Below are 9,638 nucleotides of genomic sequence, written 5' to 3' on the forward strand. Positions count from 1 at the left end.
AGGCTTGAATATCTAAGAGAGAAAGAGATCTGATATGCAGGTTCGGGTTGCTTGATCTGAGCTAAGGAGAGATCACATCGGTTGATGGAAGACTAGATCTAAGGATAGATCGGGATCTAATGGTTTGAAATGCACTATCATGATATGGTTGATTATGCGTATTTCTAGATCTGCATATTGTCGCAATGTTACGTTCTGGGTCTAACTAATGTCTGGTACAGCTGCAAATTGAGAAAGTTTATTTTTAGATCTGTACGCAGGTTGGCTTCGGTAAAAGCGCGTGTATACGCGGGTTTTGCTCATTGAAGTAGCGTATATCTTTTGAAGCTTGATTTTGGGTTTACAGTGGGGTCTGACTGTTATTGCAGAGTTCTGTAGTCTGCTCTGTGTTCTGGTAACTGGTGATTGACAGGGTTCAGTGGTTCAGTGATTCAAAGTTTGGTTGTTTTATGCTTCAATGATCTGTTGTGGAAATTGAATGAATTGTGGTCTTCAGATTGTAATGTTGTGCTTCAGGAATATCCAAGTCTGAAAATGTATGAAAAGTGATACCTGAAAGAAGGAAGATTGTAGGTCAGCACCTACGTACTAGTATCTTGGCTAGTACAAGAGCAAAGGGGTTGGAGCTCCCTTCCAAGGAAGTTTGGAGAACGAGAGAAGGTTGTAGCCTTCTGCAGGTTGTAGCCTGCGTACTGGTATAAGGCTGCACCAGTACAAAAGATTGTAAACTGAAGTTTCATATTAAAGAAAGATAGAGACAACTTGCAGCAGGTGGTTTTCACCCACATTGGGTTTCCACCTTATATCTTGGTGTTCATGTGTGTGGCTTTTTATCTGTTCTGTTATACTGCACATGTTTACTGTTAATGTGGTGAATAATGTCCTGATGCACTTAATTGAAGAATAAGCTAACTAAATTGTGAGTTTTCTTCTTATACGCTGTTTTACTTCGTCACAGTAGCGTGTACACGCTGGTTCACTTAACTGAAGTAGCGTATATGTTTCTGAGCATTTAAAAAGTTTGATTAATCTGATAATACTGATTCACCCCCCCTCTCAGTATTATTTCCAACAATTGGTATCAGAGCAGGTCCTTCAGAGAAGCTTGATCGCTTGAAGGAAGATCATTCATCATGAGCAACTACGAGAAAGAAGCATCAATCAGGCCACCGTTTTTGATGGAACAAATTTCAATTATTGGAAGGTAAGAGTTACTGCATATCTTCAATCTCTTGGTACAGAAGTTTGGGACATTGTAGAAACAGGCTATGCTTTTCCTTCAGCTACTCCTACAGATCCAGCTGAGAAAAAGGCATATGAAACAAATGCAAAAGCAGTCAGTACTCTATTAGGAAGTATATCTCAAACAGAATTCATGAAGGTCATGCACTTCAAATCAGCAAAAGAGATATGGGACAAAATGATCACTAGCTATGAAGGAGATGAACAGGTAAAGCAAGCTAAACTTCAAACTCTCAGGATTCAATATGAGACCCTCAAGATGTATAATGATGAAAGTGTGGCTAATTATTTTCTTCGGGTAGATGAGATTGTTAATTGTATGAAAAATTTGGGTGAAGAAATAAAAGAGACTATAGTAGTTCAAAAGATTCTAAGATCATTATCCCCCAAGTTTGAATCTAAAGTATCTGCAATAGAAGAAAAGGAAAATCTCAAAGTTCTCACTATGTCTCAGCTACATGGAATTCTAACTGCTTATGAAATGAGAAAGGGAGGTCCATCAGACAGAAGGGAAGCTGCTTTTAAGGCATCAAGAAAAGAAGATTACTATGAAGCAAGCCATGTTCCAGAAGAAGAGGAAGAAGAATCAAATTTTGTCAGAAATCTTCAAAGGGGTGCTGGAAGGTTCAGAGGTAAGCTACCTTTCAAATGCTTTGCTTGTGGAAGAGTAGGTCATTATGCTGCAAAATGTCCTAATAAGGATAAAGGAAAAGAACCTGCTAGATGGAATAAGAAACAAAGTGCAAATAAGAAAAGCTACTACACCCATGAAGATAGTGATGGCTTATCAAACAGTGATGAAGATGAACAAGGTAATAAATATAAGCTATTAATGGCATTTGAAGATGATGATTATGAGGATGCTGTAGATGTGGATAATCTCTATAATGAAATTACTAGACTCAAGAGATGCATAGAAGAAAAGAGTGTGATCATTGATACTTTGCAATTTCAAATTGATGAAAAGGAAAAACATCTTGAAAAACTAGAAGGTGAAATTGTTGGTCTCAGAAAAGAAATTGAGAAAACAAAAGCTATTAATCTTAAGTTTGTCAAAGGATCTGAAACTTTGGATGAGATTATCAATGTGCAGCGGTCTCCTCTAAACAAGACAGGTTTGGGCTATAATGGAGAAACCTCTCAAGCATCCACCTCAAAAAGTTATCTTGATGCAGCAAGAAGAAATGAGCAGAAGAACAATGAAGATAATCAGGTAAAGCAGGGACGAATTACAAACAGAAACTATCAGGGACAATCCTTCTTAAGGGTGAACAAAAGCTACAACCAACCACAGGTAAAATCTTCTCAGTTTGGCACAAGAATAGATGAAAATAGAAATTACAATCAGTTGGCTGGTAGATTCAATAACCGCAGAAGCTTCTTCAATGGACAATGCTTTTCTTGCCATAACTTTGGTCACAAAGCAGCTCAATGTGTTGCATATAAAACAATCATGACTAGGGAAGCTCAAAAACAAAGAAGTATGACAGGGATTACAAAGAGGACCTATAACAACTTTTCGGTTCTTGAAAATGAAGTTGAATGTTCTATTTGCAATAATTTTGGTCATAAAGAATCTGAATGCAGGAGCAGGTTTCAGGAGAAAAAGGAACAAGCCACGAGCACCAAAAAATGGAGAATAAAAGAACCTCAGACAGAAAGATGTGGGATAGCGTTTTATGCAGAAGGACAGGAAAATCTATGGTACATTGACAGTGGATGTTCGAAACATATGACAGGTGATAAAGAAAAACTTGAATCTTATTCTACTTTAGAAAAGGGAAAGAAAGTTTCTTTTGGAAATGATACTCCTGCAACTATAAAAGGAAAAGGTATTGCTCCTTTGAAAGAAAAGGTCAAGGCTGGAAATGTTTTGTATGTTGATGGATTGAAGCATAATCTTCTAAGTGTCAGCCAGATGTGTGATCAAAAAACCGAGGTTATTTTCAGATCGAATGGATGTCTTGTTCGTGATCTTGATACAGGTAAAACAGTTCTCAAAGGCAAAAGAACTCCAAATAATCTGTACATATTTGAAGAAGGACAACAACAATGCTATCTTAGCAAGGATGAAGAGCACTGGTTATGGCATCGAAGGTTGGGACATCTAAGCTTCTCACAAATAAGGAAAGCATGCAAATATCAGGCAGTTCGCGATCTTCCAGATATCAAAATTCCAGACAACACCATATGCAAATCTTGTCAGTTTGGAAAGCAAACCAGAACTAACTTTCCAGAGAAGGAAGGATCAGCTAGCTTGCCTCTTGAGCTAGTCCATACAGATGTATGTGGTCCATTTAGGAAAAGGACACCTCGAGGAGAAGAATATCTGATATTATTCATTGATGATTTCTCAAGGTTTGTTTGGTTAGGGCTTATGAAGCACAAAGATGAAGCATTCGAAAAATTCAAATCCTTCAAAGCATTGGCTGAAAATGAATCAGGACACAAAATTAAGTGCCTCAGATCTGACAGAGGTGGGGAGTTCACATCAAATGAATTTTTTGATTTCTGCGATGAACATGGGATAAGAAGAGAATTCTCTACAGCTAGAACTCCTCAGCAAAATGGGGTTGTGGAAAGAATGAACAGAACTATCCAACAAATGGCTCGTGCTATGCTCGATGAATCAGGTACTCCTGCAACCTTCTGGGGTGAAGCTGCACATGCTGCTGTTATCATTCTTAACAAAACAAATGTCCGAGTAAACAGCACTCAAACACCTCATGAGCTTTGGAGTGGTAAAACTCCTTCCGTGAAGCATTTCAAAATCTTTGGGAGCAAATGTTATATTAAGAATACTGATGAGCAACTTGGCAAACTTGAACCTAGAGCAGATGAGGGCATTCTTCTTGGTTATTCTCCACATAGCAAAGCATACAAGTGCTACAATAAAAGACTTGGCAGAATTGTTGACAGTATTGATATAGTGGTTGATGAGAAGGGATATATTCCTAGGCAAGTTCATCATGAAGACATTGAAGAAGATGAAGGTTACTCTCAAAGGCGAAATGATGAAGAAGAAGAACCTCAAGAAGAAGAAGAATCTCAAGAAGAACCAGAGGAGCAGACAAGAATAGAAGAGAAGACTCCATCCAGATATGTCCAAAAGAATCATCCAGAAACTCAGATTGTGGGGCAGAAAGAAGCAGGAGTACAAACAAGAAGGACACTTGCAGAAGCTTCAAGCTACTTGGCTCTACTCTCCTCCATTGAACCACAAAATGTGAAAGAAGCATGCAAAGATGAATGTTGGGTCAAAGCAATGGATGAAGAACTTGAGCAAATCGAAAAGAACAACACTTGGGAATTAGTTCCTAGACCAAAAGATAAGAATGTAATAGGAACAAAATGGGTCTTCAAGAATAAGTTAAATGAAAATGGAGAAGTAATTAGAAACAAGGCCAGACTTGTTTGTAAAGGGTATGCACAGCAAGAAGGAATAGATTTTGAAGAGACCTTTGCTCCTGTGGCAAGACTAGAGGCCATCCGAATGTTCCTTGCTCTCTCAAGCTTTCAAAACTTCAAGGTATTTCAAATGGACGTGAAATCAGCCTTCCTGAATGGAGACTTAGAAGAAGAAGTATATATTGAGCAGCCAGATGGGTTCATTCTTGGGAATGATCCAAACCTTGTATGCAGATTGAAAAAGGCACTCTATGGGCTCAAACAAGCTCCAAGGGCTTGGTACTATCGGTTGGACAAATATCTTCACCAACAAGGCTTTTCAAAAGGATCAGCAGATAGCAATCTCTATATAAAAGTTGAAAATAACAAATTGCTAATTCTTGTTGTTTATGTAGATGATATTATTTTTGGCAGCAATGAAGAGACTATGAGTCAAAACTTTGCCTTGGTTATGCAGAAAGAATTCGAAATGTCACTTCTTGGAGAATTGACATATTTTCTTGGATTGCAAATCCAACAAAATGAAGGAGGTATCTTCTTGTCTCAAACCAAATACCTCAAGCAGATCTTGAAGAAGTATGGCATGGAAGAGTCAAAGCCAGTATGTACACCCATGGTTACAGGATGCAGCCTCAGTGCAAATGATGAATCAGCAGCAGTTCACCAACCCACTTATAGATCCATGATTGGGAGTTTGCTTTATTTGACAGGTACTCGACCAGATATTACACATGCAGTAGGAATGGTTGGAAGATTTCAAGCCAACCCAAAGGAAACTCATCTTCAGGCAGTCAAAAGAATCTTCAAATATCTTCAAGGGACCCAAAACTATGGCTTATGGTATCCTAGAAATACAGATCTCACTCTTCATGCTTACACAGATGCAGATTGGGCTGGAAGTGTGGATGATAGGAAAAGCACAAGTGGAGGTGCTTTCTTCATGGGTTCCAGATTAGTATCTTGGTTCAGCAAGAAACAAAGTTCGATTGCCTTATCTACAGCTGAAGCAGAATATGTGGCTGCAGCATCTTGTTGCACACAACTTCTTTGGATGATGCAGACCTTGCAGGACTTTCAAATCACTTGCACTCCACCTGTCTCTATCTTATGTGATAATACAAGTGCAATCAGCATTTCAAAGAATCCAGTCATGCACTCAAAGACCAAGCACATACCAATCAAGTACCATTTTCTTCGGGAACAAGTGCTTGAGCAGAAGGTCAAGTTGGAGTATGTTCCTTCTAAGGAGCAAGTTGCTGATATTCTCACAAAACCACTGCCCAGGGAAACTTTTGAATATCTCAGACAAAAGCTGGGAGTAGTTGATGCTTCATCCTGTTGTTGAAGTTTGTTTGTTCTACAGAAAAGTTGGTATACGCAGGTTACGGAAGGGATATGCGCGTATACACGCGGTTTCATGATGGGTAAGTCGCGTGTATGTTGGACGCTTGTTGCAGAAAGTATATCCGCGTACATACGCTGTTTATACAGGAAAAATCGCGTATATGAAGTTCTGAACAGCAAGGGAAAACTCTGGAGTTCTGAACAGCAATGGGATGTCAGAATTCTTCAGGCACAGTTTCAGGGAGTGCAACAGGCACAGGTTCAGGGGGAGCAGCTAATCTTCAAAAAGCATTGTTGGCATTCAAAGCTTTGGTTTAGTTCATTTGGTGTTGATTTCAGGAGAACAAGGCGAAGAAAGAAATCTCTGGTTGCTGATCTAAAAGATGTTTATCAGATGCTGCTGGTGACTTTCATAAGTCTTGGTCTAGATCTTTGTCTCTATGTCATGTATCTCTCTTGTGTATCTCTTTTATGGTGTCAAGGTCATGTAACGGCCTATGTTGGTTTCCCCACTATGCCTGGGATGATTGATGTAATGTAATTGGTTGTCATCTGTAAATATGTATCCCACTTGGTTGGGTGGATGAGTCATTTTTGTATATCCTCACTTTTGAGAGATGGATGTATGTATGAGTCCTAAGTGATAGAAGGTCTTTTATGATGTATAGAGTCTTGTTCTTCTTGAAGAACATCTTTTGCAGATCTTGCCTACAGTCAGGAAGCATGACAACATCAGCACAGAGACTCAGCAGTACTCAGAGCATGACAGCACCTTGGCATATACAGGGGAGATCAGAGATTTCAGCAGGTACTCAGGGGAGTATGGACAGTGTGAATATCTTGGTTTTGCCCTTGATGTCAAAGGGGGAGAGTGACTTGGTGTGGTGGTTGCCATCAAGTCCAAAGGGGGAGATTGTTGGCATTATGATTCAAGTGTTGTCCTTGATGGCAACTCACTCAGAGGATGGTACAGGTGCTCAGAGGTTGGTACAGGTGATGGCAACTTAATCAGAAGACAGATCTCAGTACAGCATGCCAAGGAAGCTCATACACGCCGTTTCGTTAAGCCCAAGTCGCGTGTACACGCTAGTTCGATTCAGAAAAAGCGCGTGTATGTGGAAAGGTTCCTTTGGTCCATGGTGGTTAGTCCTTGGAAGTTGTGCCTATGATTTCGGACCATTATGTCTCGACGGGCGTGTCGATCCCTAGTTTTAAAGTTGATGGTATTGTGTTACTATGGTTTTGGCTCTTGGTATTGAGCTAGGCCTAAGACTATATAAGGAGAAGAAGATCATTAGGCAAAATTATCTTTCGACAAGGCTTGAATATCTAAGAGAGAAAGAGATCTGATATGCAGGTTCGGGTTGCTTGATCTAAGCTAAGGAGAGATCACATCGGTTGATGGAAGACTAGATCTAAGGATAGATCGGGATCTAATGGTTTGAAATGCACTATCATGATATGGTTGATTATGCGTATTTCTAGATCTGCATATTGTCGCAATGTTACGTTCTGGGTCTAACTAATGTCTGGTACAGCTGCAAATTGAGAAAGTTTATTTTTAGATCTGTACGCAGGTTGGCTTCGGTAAAAGCGCGTGTATACGCGGGTTTTGCTCATTGAAGTAGCGTATATCTTTTGAAGCTTGATTTTGGGTTTACAGTGGGGTCTGACTGTTATTGCAGAGTTCTGTAGTCTGCTCTGTGTTCTGGTAACTGGTGATTGACAGGGTTCAGTGGTTCAGTGATTCAAAGTTTGGTTGTTTTATGCTTCAATGATCTGTTGTGGAAATTGAATGAATTGTGGTCTTCAGATTGTAATGTTGTGCTTCAGGAATATCCAAGTCTGAAAATGTATGAAAAGTGATACCTGAAAGAAGGAAGATTGTAGGTCAGCACCTACGTACTAGTATCTTGGCTAGTACAAGAGCAAAGGGGGTTGGAGCTCCCTTCCAAGGAAGTTTGGAGAACGAGAGAAGGTTGTAGCCTTCTGCAGGTTGTAGCCTGCGTACTGGTATAAGGCTGCACCAGTACAAAAGATTGTAAACTGAAGTTTCATATTAAAGAAAGATAGAGACAACTTGCAGCAGGTGGTTTTCACCCACATTGGGTTTCCACCTTATATCTTGGTGTTCATGTGTGTGGCTTTTTATCTGTTCTGTTATACTGCACATGTTTACTGTTAATGTGGTGAATAATGTCCTGATGCACTTAATTGAAGAATAAGCTAACTAAATTGTGAGTTTTCTTCTTATACGCTGTTTTACTTCGTCACAGTAGCGTGTACACGCTGGTTCACTTAACTGAAGTAGCGTATATGTTTCTGAGCATTTAAAAAGTTTGATTAATCTGATAATACTGATTCACCCCCCCTCTCAGTATTATTTCCAACAATTGGTATCAGAGCAGGTCCTTCAGAGAAGCTTGATCGCTTGAAGGAAGATCATTCATCATGAGCAACTACGAGAAAGAAGCATCAATCAGGCCACCGTTTTTGATGGAACAAATTTCAATTATTGGAAGGTAAGAGTTACTGCATATCTTCAATCTCTTGGTACAGAAGTTTGGGACATTGTAGAAACAGGCTATGCTTTTCCTTCAGCTACTCCTACAGATCCAGCTGAGAAAAAGGCATATGAAACAAATGCAAAAGCAGTCAGTACTCTATTAGGAAGTATATCTCAAACAGAATTCATGAAGGTCATGCACTTCAAATCAGCAAAAGAGATATGGGACAAAATGATCACTAGCTATGAAGGAGATGAACAGGTAAAGCAAGCTAAACTTCAAACTCTCAGGATTCAATATGAGACCCTCAAGATGTATAATGATGAAAGTGTGGCTAATTATTTTCTTCGGGTAGATGAGATTGTTAATTGTATGAAAAATTTGGGTGAAGAAATAAAAGAGACTATAGTAGTTCAAAAGATTCTAAGATCATTATCCCCCAAGTTTGAATCTAAAGTATCTGCAATAGAAGAAAAGGAAAATCTCAAAGTTCTCACTATGTCTCAGCTACATGGAATTCTAACTGCTTATGAAATGAGAAAGGGAGGTCCATCAGACAGAAGGGAAGCTGCTTTTAAGGCATCAAGAAAAGAAGATTACTATGAAGCAAGCCATGTTCCAGAAGAAGAGGAAGAAGAATCAAATTTTGTCAGAAATCTTCAAAGGGGTGCTGGAAGGTTCAGAGGTAAGCTACCTTTCAAATGCTTTGCTTGTGGAAGAGTAGGTCATTATGCTGCAAAATGTCCTAATAAGGATAAAGGAAAAGAACCTGCTAGATGGAACAAGAAACAAAGTGCAAATAAGAAAAGCTACTACACCCATGAAGATAGTGATGGCTTATCAAACAGTGATGAAGATGAACAAGGTAATAAATATAAGCTATTAATGGCATTTGAAGATGATGATTATGAGGATGCTGTAGATGTGGATAATCTCTATAATGAAATTACTAGACTCAAGAGATGCATAGAAGAAAAGAGTGTGATCATTGATACTTTGCAATTTCAAATTGATGAAAAGGAAAAACATCTTGAAAAACTAGAAGGTGAAATTGTTGGTCTCAGAAAAGAAATTGAGAAAACAAAAGCTATTAATCTTAAGTTTGTCAAAGGATCTGAAACTTTGGATGAGATTATC

The sequence above is a fragment of the Pinus tabuliformis genome, chromosome J, assembly GCF_031772625.1.
Source record: "Pinus tabuliformis cultivar Carrire ecotype Pingquan chromosome J, CPIR1, whole genome shotgun sequence".
NCBI lineage: Eukaryota > Viridiplantae > Streptophyta > Pinopsida > Pinales > Pinaceae > Pinus > Pinus tabuliformis.